The 12,611-nt window shown below is 36.4% G+C and overlaps 1 long non-coding RNA gene across 4 annotated transcripts; it reads right to left on the reverse strand.

Annotated features, from left to right (window-relative positions):
• Positions 1-231: 231 nt before the first annotated feature.
• On the reverse strand, positions 232-12,611 carry LOC131625102 (uncharacterized). 4 transcript variants are annotated; one of them, XR_009290736.1, is made up of 4 exons: positions 11,903-12,611; positions 1,489-1,637; positions 701-1,409; positions 232-489 (listed from the first exon to the last, which is right to left on the reverse strand). It is a non-coding gene; the product is annotated as an uncharacterized LOC131625102 (long non-coding RNA). The 4 variants fall into 4 exon arrangements; XR_009290735.1 differs by having other exon boundaries at positions 701-748; positions 1,297-1,637; positions 11,903-12,608; XR_009290734.1 differs by having other exon boundaries at positions 232-748; positions 1,297-1,409; positions 11,903-12,606.

Consider the following 12,611-nt stretch of genomic DNA (forward strand, 5'->3'; position numbering starts at 1 on the left):
ACATGAATAATAGTGGAATAAATAGGAGATACAAGTTATGGAGATTAATTTGTTGCCAACAATATCATAACAGATCAGCTAAAACTAAGGCAACAAATCAACACACATAATGACTAATTTAAATATATAATAACTACACAATATTCCTAAATGGTAACAGCTGCTGCTATAGTTAAGGAGCTGAGGCAAGAATCAAGGGACAGCTAGTTACGTGACTGTGCTAATAGTAACGACCAAGCAGTGTACGATCAGCAGAGGCGGTGCAGCGTAACTGGCGCTGATTGCGGTTGAGGATGCAATCGATTGTAGCAATTATGTACCAAGATAACTCAGAGCTACTCCAGGACTACTCCCAATTGATGGACCAAGATAACTCAGAGCTACTTCATGACTACTCCTAATCGATGGACATATATAACTCCGAGACTGGGCTGCTACACAACTTGACACGGTAATACAAATACTATATCTGCCGATTATTCCATATAACTACTAAAATAGAAGCAAAGACTTCAATTCCACGAATCATACAACGATTTACTCGGCAGCGAAAGAAAAAGTGAAAAATGAATACACCTATTTTATCTCAAATAGAAAAAAGTGAAAAACAATAAACAAAAATAATCGATTAAATGTACAAAGCTAATGTATGACTTATTCCATTCAAATCATACAAAAACTAAAAGAAGAAAAAACACACCCATTTGATTCCATTATGCATATCTCTTTATAACTCCATAACCTTCTCCTGAAAAACCACAATATGTTACTGATTAACCCCTCCCTACTTTATTGTGATATCACAGCAAACAAAACCAAATCACTTGGCAATGACAGGTTGAAACCAAATTCTTTACCTATAAAAAATTTAGAATATTTAAGAAGATAATTAATTCACCATATTATTTCTTGTCACAATATTTCCTTTCCATATAATTTGTGTGAAGTGATTAATAAGAAGACAAATTTTGAAGTACCACAACTAAGAAATTGTGAAACCAAAAAATTAAACCATAGCCTGACAGTTCCATCGAAATCATATGCAAATCCAAAAGGCCACAACAATGAAGTTATATATAAATTATACATGGAAGTCTTCCAAAAAGATAAATTTAACTGAAGCCAACCAGGATGCATGCTTAAAGTATTATATTTTGCATAATCCTGAAGTATCAAGCAACAAACCCAATGTTCATCCATGATAAATATAGAACTTACATTTTAAAGAGAAATGATCTCCCCAATGGTGTTGAAATTAATATTTCGAATTGGAAAAGGCAGAGCTCTAGAAATTACCATATAAGCTGTCAACTTGGAAATCTCCAACTAAGAACTCTACAATGGGCTTCTAGAGTCTGTTTCCAAACTTCGTATTCACGATTTTGGATTATGACACAAACTTGGTTGCCCTATACATAAATAAAATAGTTAATAAAGTTGTGCAAGTTTTGAGAAATATAGACGACATAGCTACAACAACACAATAACCTTGATATCTATAGAATTATTTCAAAATGCATATGCCCATCGAGTTCTTTAACGATCCATTGATCGACTATACAAACTGCAAGTTTCCAAACATTATTATCCTTCTATAAATTTCCAATCAGAATCAGTGGTCTTAACATGATGATTTCCTGAAATATAATATTACAAAAGAAATAAAACAATCAATAGTGCAATTAGAATGAAAGGATTTGAGTATTAGTAATATGAGTGAATATTGTAAGATGGAAGGAATAAGCAAAACTGAACCATTAAGCCATGAAAACTGGAAAAGTATAGATAAATATAAAGTACAAAATGATGTAAAGAATCTATTAAATGTGGCCACATTGAAAAATCAGTAAAGCAAAAGTTTCAACCAAAATCATTAAACAAATAAAAATAAAGGATGGAAGAAGTACAATGAAGGCATGATTAGGAAAAGTGCAAAAAGTCATTAAAATGAAAACATTCAGAGTTACGAAACATTCATAGAGCAACGAAATATTCGCAGAGCAACGAAAACAATTAAACCGTAAAACAATCTTGAAACATTGAATATGTCATTTGGAGATGAAGCTTGAACTACAGAAAGTCATTAAAACAAAAATGTCATTAAATTGAAAAACCAGTTTAGCTTCTAGAAAGAAAATGAAAAATGGAAGAAAAGGATAAGTAAAAAAAACCAGTTTAGCTTCAAGAACTAAAATGGAAGAAGAAGGTGGTGATGAACTTACCGAAAAATGAAGTAGAACGGTGGAAGGTGGAAACAGATCAAAAGTTCATTTTAAAATGCACATGAACAAAGACAAACACAAACTCAAACCAGAATATCTTACCATACCTCAGAAAAAACAAACACACTCAATATATATACCCAACTCATACAACAAAAAAACCAAATTTGGTGAAAGCATACATCCAAAAATATAGTGTTCATAAAAAATCGAAACTTCATTTTAAACCGCACATAAGAGTTTGCTTTGATAAGTAACTTAATTAAGCACTTAAGTGTTAGAACAAGATTTGTTCTGATCAATTATCTTAGTTTTGATGATAACAATAATATGAATTTTGCTTAAGATAATATGGTACTCTAATCCAATGTAATTTCCCTTTCAGGAAATATATAAAGAGTACGCATAATTCAGCGCTCAGAAGCTTTGTCTCAAATGGTTCAGCATGCAACATCAGAACATGGTCTGGCAAGACATCAGAAGATGGTCGAAGCAGAATCAGAACATGGGTCTATGGAAGCATCAGAAGAACAAGAGAACAGAAGCACTGAAGTTCTGATGGTATCACGCTCAGAAGCACTTCAAGGTCAGAAGATCAGAAGATGCTATGCACCAAGCTGTTTGACTCTGATGATATTCAAACGTTGTATTCACAAACATCAGATCAGAAGAAAGTACAAGTGGCAAGCTACGCTGACTGACAAAAGGAACGTTAAAAGCTATTCTAGGCTACGTCAGTAGACACAGCGTGAACAAGGCTCGAGGTAGTTGACAAAAGCGTATAACATTAAATGCGATGCTGTACGGAACACGCAAAGCATTAAATGCATTCAACGGTCATCTTCTCCAACGCCTATAAATATGAAGTTCTGATGAGAAGCAAGGTTAACGATTCTGCACCAAAACAACTCATATTAAACTTGCTCAAACGCTGTTCAAATCTAAACTCAGAATCTTCATCTTCATCAAAGCTCACTACATTGCTGTTGTAATATATTAGTGAGATTAAGCTTAAACGTTAAGAGAAATATCACAGTTTGTGATTATCGCTTTTAAGAAGCATTTGTAAACTCTTAGAATTGATTACATTAAGTTGTAAGGAACTAGAGTGATCGTGTGGATCAGAATACTCTAGGAAAGTCTTAGGAGTGAACTAAGCAGTTGTAACTAGAGTGATCGTGTGGATCAATAGACTCTAGAAAAGTCTTAGAGGGTATCTAAGCAGTTGTTCCTGGAGTGATCAGTGTGTGATCAGAAGACTCTGGAAGACTTAGTTGCTGACTAAGTGGAGAACCATTGTAATCCGTGCGATTAGTGGATTAAATCCTCAGTTGAGGTAAATCATCTCTGCGGGGGTGGACTGGAGTAGTTTAGTTAACAACGAACCAGGATAAAAATAACTGTGCAATTTATTTTTATCTGTCAAGTTTTTTTTTTAAAGCTACACTTATTCAAACCCCCCCTTTCTAAGTGTTTTTCTATCCTTCAATTGGCATCAGAGCGCCGGTTCTAAGGTGCAAGCACTTGACCGTGTTTAGAAAAGATTCAGGAAGAGAAAAACGCTTCAGTAAAAGATGGTTGATGAAAGTGAAAAGTCTACACCTACACCTGCATCTACATCTGGCTCTGCTGAGCAATACAACGGTAACAATGGTTATACTAGACCGCCGGTATTTGATGGTGAAAACTTTGAATACTGGAAAGATAAACTGGAAAGTTACTTTCTTGGTCTAGATGGTGATCTATGGGATCTTCTGATGGATGGTTACAAACATCCAGTAAATGCCAGTGGCGTAAAGCTGACAAGGCAAGAGATGAATGATGATCAGAAAAAGCTTTTCAGGAATCATCATAAATGCAGAACTGTTTTGCTGAATGCTATCTCTCATGCTGAGTATGAGAAGATATCTAACAGGGAAACGGCCTATGACATATATGAGTCCTTGAAAATGACTCATGAAGGAAATGCTCAAGTCAAGGAGACTAAAGCTCTAGCTTTAATCCAGAAGTATGAAGCCTTCAAGATGGAGGATGATGAAGACATTGAAAAGATGTTTTCAAGATTTCAAACTCTTACTGCTGGATTGAGAGTTCTTGACAAGGGATACACCAAGGCTGATCACGTAAAGAAGATCATCAGAAGCTTACCCAGAAGATGGGGTCCTATGGTGACTGCATTCAAGATTGCAAAGAATCTGAATGAAGTTTCTCTGGAAGAGCTTATCAGTGCCTTGAGAAGTCATGAAATAGAGCTGGACGCAAATGAGCCTCAAAAGAAAGGTAAGTCTATTGCATTAAAATCCAATATCAAGAAATGCACTAACGCTTTTCAAGCTAGAGAAGAAGATCCTGAAGAATCAGAATCTGAAGAAGAAGATGAACTGTCCTTGATCTCCAGAAGGCTAAATCAACTCTGGAAGACCAAGCAAAGGAAGTTCAGAGGCTTCAGAAGTTCAAGGAAATTTGAATGTGGAGAATCTTCTGATGAAAGAAGATTTGACAAGAAGAAGGTCATGTGCTATGAATGCAATGAGTCTGGACACTTCAAGAATGAATGTCCAAATCTTCAGAAGGAAAATCCCAAGAAGAAGTTTCATAAGAAGAAAGGTCTTATGGCAACCTGGGATGAGTCAGAAGACGATTCAGACTCTGAAGATGAGCAGGCTAACTGTGCGCTGATGGCGACAGAAGATGACAGATCAGAATCTACATCAGAATCAGATTCTGAAGAGGTATTTTCTGAACTTACTAGAGATGAGTTAGTTTCCGGTCTAACTGAACTTCTGGAACTCAAGTCTCAGATTAGTCTCAAATACAAAAAGCTGAAAAAGCTATTTGAATTTGAAACAAAGAAGCTTGAGTTGGAGAATTCTGAATTAAAAGAAAAACTTTTAAAATTATCCAATAATGTTGGATCTCCTTCTGATTCAGAAAAATCCACTCCTAGTCTAAACCATATTCTGAAAGAATATGATTTAAGTTTCAGGAAGTTCTTATCTAGAAGTATTGGCAGAAGTCAGCTAGCTTCTATGATATATGCTGTGTCTGGAAACAAAAGAGTTGGCATTGGTTTTGAGGGTGAAACCCCATACAAACTTGAACCTGTTGATGAAATGAAATTCACATACAAGCCATTGTATGATCAGTTCAAGTATGGCCACTCCCATGATATTAGGCACACTTCACATGCTCAAAGTTTTCACATAACACACACCAAAAAGCATGTGACACAACCTAGGAAATATCATGAAACTCACATTAAGAATTATCATGCTGTTCCTCCTATTGCTTACAATGTTAAACCCAAGTTCAATCAGAACTTGAGAAAATCTAACAAGAAAGGACCCAAAAAGATGTGGGTACCTAAGGATAAGATTATTCCTATTGCAGATATCCTTGACTGCAAAAAGGACAAAGCACAACATGTCATGGTACCTGGACTCTGGATGCTCACGACACATGACAGGAAGAAGGTCTATGTTCCAAGACCTGGTGCTTAAGTCTGGAGGAGAAGTCAAGTTTGGAGGAGATCAGAAGGGCAAGATAATTGGCTCTGGAACTATAAAGTCTGGTAACTCTCCTTCCATTTCTAATGTACTTCTTGTAGAAGGATTAACACATAACCTCTTATCTATCAGTCAATTGAGTGACAATGGTTATGATATAATCTTTAATCAAGAGTCTTGCAAGGCTGTAAATCAGAAGGATGGCTCAATCCTATTTACAGGCAAGAGGAAGAACAACATATATAAGACAGATCTGCAAGATCTTATGAGTCAGAAGGTGACTTGTCTTATGTCTGTTTCTGAAGAGCAGTGGGTCTGGCACAGAAGATTAGGTCATGCTAGTTTGAGAAAGATTTCTCAGATTAACAAACTAAATCTGGTCAGAGGACTCCCTAATCTGAAATTCAAATCAGATGCTCTTTGTGAAGCATGTCAGAAGGGCAAGTTCTCCAAACCTGAATTCAAGTCCAAGAATGTTGTTTCTACCTCAAGGCCATTAGAACTCCTGCACATTGATCTGTTTGGCCCAGTCAAAACAGCATCTGTCAGAGGGAAGAAATATGGATTAGTCATCGTAGATGATTATAGCCGCTGGACATGGGTGAAATTCTTGAAACACAAGGATGAGACTCATTCAGTGTTCTTTGATTTCTGCATTCAGATTCAATCTGAAAAAGAGTGTAAAATCATAAAGGTCAGAAGTGATCATGGTGGTGAATTTGAGAACAGATCCTTTGAAGAATTCTTCAAAGAGAATGGTATTGCCCATGATTTCTCTTGTCCTAGAACTCCACAGCAAAATGGAGTTGTAGAACGAAAGAATAGGACTCTACAAGAAATGGCCAGAACCATGATCAATGAAACCAATATGGCTAAGCATTTCTGGGCAGAAGCAATAAACACTGCATGCTATATTCAGAATAGAATATCTATCAGACCTATTCTTAATAAGACTCCTTATGAATTGTGGAAGAATAGAAAGCCCAACATTTCATATTTCCATCCTTTTGGATGTGTATGCTTTATTCTGAACACTAAAGATCATCTTGGTAAGTTTGATTCCAAAGCACAAAAGTGTTTCCTTCTTGGATATTCTGAACGCTCAAAAGGCTACAGGGTATATAATACTGAAACATTGACTGTAGAAGAATCAATCAATATCAGGTTTGATGATAAGCTTGGTTCTGAAAAACCAAAGCAGTTTGATAATTTTGCAGATTGTGATATTGATATATCAGAAGTTGTTGAGCCAAGAAGCAACGCATCAGAAGCAGAACCTCTCAGAAGCAAAGAATCGGAAGATCAAGTATCAGCTTCTCTGGAGAATCTAAGCATTTCTGAAGAACCATCTGTCAGAAGATCATCCAGACTCATCTCTGGTCATTCAGAAGATGTCATTCTTGGAAAGAAGGATGATCCAATCAGAACAAGAGCATTCCTTAAGAACAATGCAGACTGTCAATTAGGTCTTGTATCTTTGATCGAGCCAACTTCTGTTGATCATGCTCTAGAAGATCCAGACTGGATAATTGCTATGCAAGAAGAACTGAATCAGTTTACAAGGAATGATGTTTGGGATCTTGTTCCTAGACCAGATGGATTCAATATAATCGGTACAAAATGGGTCTTCAGAAACAAGCTCAGTGAGAAAGGAGAAGTGGTAAGGAACAAAGCCAGACTGGTGGCTCAGGGTTACAGTCAGCAAGAAGGGATTGACTATACAGAAACCTTTGCACCAGTGGCCAGGTTAGAATCTATTCGTCTATTAATTTCATTTGCCACTCAACATAACATCACTTTCTATCAGATGGATGTTAAGAGTGCCTTCTTAAATGGTTATATAGATGAAGAAGTTTATGTCCATCAACCTCCTGGTTTTGAAGACTCTATGTCTCCTAATCATGTTTTTAAATTAAAGAAATCGTTATATGGATTGAAACAAGCTCCTAGAGCTTGGTATGAACGCTTAAGTTCTTTCCTTCTGGATAATGGTTTCACTAGAGGAAAAGTGGACACTACTCTCTTTTGTAAAACCTTTAAAAGGGATATTTTAATTTGTCAAATATATGTAGATGATATTATTTTTGGAACATCTAATGCTACACTTGGAAAGGAGTTTGCTGAGTCTATGCAGGCTGAGTTTGAAATGAGCATGATGGGAGAACTCAAGTATTTCCTTGGGATACAAATAAATCAAACATCAGAAGGAACGTATGTTCACCAAACCAAGTATGTGAAGGAACTTCTGAAGAAGTTTAATCTTCTGGACTGCAAAGAAGCCAAAACTCCTATGCATCCAACATGCATCCTAGGTAAGGATGAGGTAAGTAAGAAGGTAGATCAGAAGTTATACAGAGGTATGATTGGATCTCTTCTATATCTGACTGCTTCTAGACCTGACATTCTGTTCAGTGTTTGTTTGTGTGCTAGATTCCAATCAGATCCTAGAGAATCTCATTTAACTGCTGTTAAGAGAATTCTAAGGTATCTGAAAGGTACTACTAATGTTGGCTTAGTTTACAGAAAATCTAAAGAATACAACTTAGTAGGATTCTGCGATGCTGATTATGCTGGAGACAGAATTGAAAGAAAAAGTACTTCAGGAAGTTGCCAATTTCTTGGAAGTCATTTGATCTCTTGGTATAGCAAGAAGCAAGCAACTATTGCTCTATCAACAACAGAAGCAGAATATGTCGCTGCTGCTGGTTGTAGTACACAGATGCTCTGGATGAAGAGTCAGTTAGAAGATTATCAGATATTTGAGAGTAACATTCCTATATTCTGTGATAATACTTCTGCTATATGTTTATCTAAGAATCCTATTCTTCACTCAAAAGCTAAACATATTGAGATTAAACATCATTTCATAAGGGACTATGTTCAGAAGGGTGTAATATCTTTAAACTTTGTTGATACAGACCATCAATGGGCTGATATCTTTACAAAACCCCTGCCTGAAGATAGGTTTAAGTTCATTCTGAAGAACATCAGTATGGATTTATGCCCAGAATGAGAAGATGAGAAGTTCTCATGTATGAGTATCTTCTGAAATGAAAATGGATTATTTTTTTTAATCAGAAGTTCTGATTGAAATCTTTTAGAAATTATGATTCGGTTATTACTAACGTTTCATTGTCTAAGTTGATTCAGAACCTCTTTTAAAGCAAAACAGCTGTAACGTTTTATCTCGGGATGGTAAACCTGTCGTTACTGTTCATGGATAAGTGCGCGTACAGTTGAAGGGACGCCGACCATAGGTAACTGTGCTAGTCACCTCATTTGTCTTTATTATCTCTCCTCGCGTCACGTAACATTAAATGATTGTCATCATTAACTCTCTTTCAGTTTTTTTTTCTTTATATTCTTCAATCATTTTTCCTTCCCTCTCATATTTTCTCTATTCACTCTATCTTTTTGCATTCATATCAAACCCTACCCGTTCATTATCTGCAAATCCATCATGAACTCCTCATCGAGCCCAGGAAACCATGGTAAAGATCAAAACAACAAGAGGAAAGCTGTTGAAAGTCCAAGAAGCAGTCAATGAGGCGTTTCACTCCTTTCATGGCATGCTGGCACAGACTTTGTCTTAGCTAGGGTCTTAGGATTTGGTCTTAGAAGTTTTCTTTCCTTGTTGCATCTGCTTGTTAATCATATTCTCATGTAATATCTTTTGATTATCAATGAAAAGTTTCTTTGTTTTACATTCCAGTAATTTTATTTGTCGTTTTATTCATCTGAATCTTTTGAAATATTCTTTTTGATGTTATGACAAAAAGGGGGAGAAGATAAATGATAAATGATTTGATTAATCTATCAGTTGCTGGGCAAAGCTCCCACACATTCACTAACAAGAACTGCAAGTTCTATATGGTTTAAGTGTTTTGCAGGTATAAAGAAATGAAGAAAATCTTCAAAGCAAACACAAGAAGCAAAACCATGGAAACTGAAGCAAGCTGAGTGCTGTCAAGCTTCAGAAATCAGAAGCAAGAAAGAAGATAGAATTTGATCCATATTTGTCTATTTGATCTGACAAAATTCTATTTGCTCTGATACATTATTTTAGCCTATATGGCTCTGATACATATAATGTGTTCGAATATACATTTTATGTTCTAACTCGTTCATGCTGACTTTTGTCGTTTAGTTTTTGTTCTGTAACATTTCAGGATGTAGAGATGCTCAGATGATGCTCTGGTACATTCAACAATGTTCTGATACAAATCTAGCATGAAGTGATGTTGGTAGAAATTCAAAGCTCTGAAGCTATCCGAGGGAAGCAGAAATCAGAAGCTGTGAATGTTCTAAAGATCCAGAAAACTCAAGTTCTGAAAGCTGTCCTAAATGGAAGCAGAAATCAGAAGCTGTGAATGTTCAGAAGATCAAAGAAATTCAAGTTCTGAAGCTGTCCTAGATGGAAGCAGAAGTCAGAAGCTGTGAATGTTCAGAAGATCAAAGAAATTCAAGTTCTGAAGCTGTCCTAGATGGAAGCAGGAATCAGAAGCTGTGAGTGTTCTAGGAATCTAAGGAAATTCTAGTTCTGAAGCTGTCCAATGGAAGCAGAAGTCAGAAGCTATGAACTCTCTGAAGACAGAAGCTTATATGATCGTCTCTACCGAAATAATCAGGGAAGTCTTTTATTAAAGTTCTTCGAGTATTTATTTCAGGGGGAGATTATTTATCTCAGGGGGAGATTGTTAATCTCAGGGGGAGACATATTCATATGCTTATGCTATAGCTGTGTAATTTGTCTTTTGCCGTTTGTTCTTTCTGATCGCAAATTCATATCATTTATATATGTTTTTGTCATCATCAAAAAGGGGGAGATTGTTAGAACAAGATTTGTTCTGATCAATTATCTTAGTTTTGATGATAACAATAATATGAATTTTGCTTAAGATAATATGGTACTCTAATCCAATGTAATTTCCCTTTCAGGAAATATATAAAGAGTACGCATAATTCAGCGCTCAGAAGCTTTGTCTCAAATGGTTCAGCATGCAACATCAGAACATGGTCTGGCAAGACATCAGAAGATGGTCGAAGCAGAATCAGAACATGGGTCTATGGAAGCATCAGAAGAACAAGAGAACAGAAGCACTGAAGTTCTGATGGTATCACGCTCAGAAGCACTTCAAGGTCAGAAGATCAGAAGATGCTATGCACCAAGCTGTTTGACTCTGATGATATTCAAACGTTGTATTCACAAACATCAGATCAGAAGAAAGTACAAGTGGCAAGCTACGCTGACTGACAAAAGGAACGTTAAAAGCTATTCTAGGCTACGTCAGTAGACACAGCGTGAACAAGGCTCGAGGTAGTTGACAAAAGCGTATAACATTAAATGCGATGCTGTACGGAACACGCAAAGCATTAAATGCATTCAACGGTCATCTTCTCCAACGCCTATAAATATGAAGTTCTGATGAGAAGCAAGGTTAACGATTCTGCACCAAAACAACTCATATTAAACTTGCTCAAACGCTGTTCAAATCTAAACTCAGAATCTTCATCTTCATCAAAGCTCACTACATTGCTGTTGTAATATATTAGTGAGATTAAGCTTAAACGTTAAGAGAAATATCACAGTTTGTGATTATCGCTTTTAAGAAGCATTTGTAAACTCTTAGAATTGATTACATTAAGTTGTAAGGAACTAGAGTGATCGTGTGGATCAGAATACTCTAGGAAAGTCTTAGGAGTGAACTAAGCAGTTGTAACTAGAGTGATCGTGTGGATCAGTAGACTCTAGAAAAGTCTTAGAGGGTATCTAAGCAGTTGTTCCTGGAGTGATCAGTGTGTGATCAGAAGACTCTGGAAGACTTAGTTGCTGACTAAGTGGAGAACCATTGTAATCCGTGCGATTAGTGGATTAAATCCTCAGTTGAGGTAAATCATCTCTGCGGGGGTGGACTGGAGTAGTTTAGTTAACAACGAACCAGGATAAAAATAACTGTGCAATTTATTTTTATCTGTCAAGTTTTTTTTTTAAAGCTACACTTATTCAAACCCCCCCTTTCTAAGTGTTTTTCTATCCTTCATTAAGGATATAAGTTAATCATATAAGTGCTTGTGTTTAAGCTAACCAACTGAGATGAGCTATTGTATGAAAAAGAGTAATAACAGGGGAAAAGTTGGATGAGAATATATAATGCAAGAAAAAGGAAATCTCACCAAAATACTTGACCGCAAATACACTAACCAAACTACAACCACCATTCTTCTCCAAGGTTTTGTATGAACCATTTTCCAATTAACCGTTTCTGATTCATCCTGAAAATTCCTTTCCCAAAGATCACACAATAAACATGAACAGGGTAAACTCGTTAGCGTCCTCTTGACGGCTGTAACGGAAGAACTCGGCGAAAATAAGTAAACAACTTTGGATTTTTGAAGAAGCGTCGGATGTGAGATACACACGGAGTAACCGAGCAATTTGATTCTCGAGTATGCAGAATGGAAACGAAGAACCAGAAGAATCATCTGTAAAAGATGAAAATCAGGTTAGGTCATAGAAATTCTGAAAACTTCGGAATATGTTACAAACTTTTAATCACTAATCCATCACTTCTTTTCGCATATGGATGAAGAAGTAGGGGATGAAGAAGCAAAAGAGGGTGAGGATCAGAATGAGGTGGATGAACTTGTGCGATGTGGGAGGAGGTGAAGAGAGACGTTGAGGTTTTGGTGGTTCGTTGGCGATGAGAGTGAGGATCGGTATGTTGCACACTATATAAATTGGGAAAAGAAATAACATTGATGAGAAGGGATTTGGAGAAGAGAAATGAGATTGGGAGGACGTTGGAATTAGAATGTTGAAATGTGAATGGATATAAACAAAAAAAAATATATATCTAAGGAAGAGGAAAGGAGGCAACGGTTG

Source organism: Vicia villosa, linkage group LG1 (genome assembly GCF_029867415.1).
Source record: "Vicia villosa cultivar HV-30 ecotype Madison, WI linkage group LG1, Vvil1.0, whole genome shotgun sequence".
Classification (NCBI taxonomy): domain Eukaryota; kingdom Viridiplantae; phylum Streptophyta; class Magnoliopsida; order Fabales; family Fabaceae; genus Vicia; species Vicia villosa.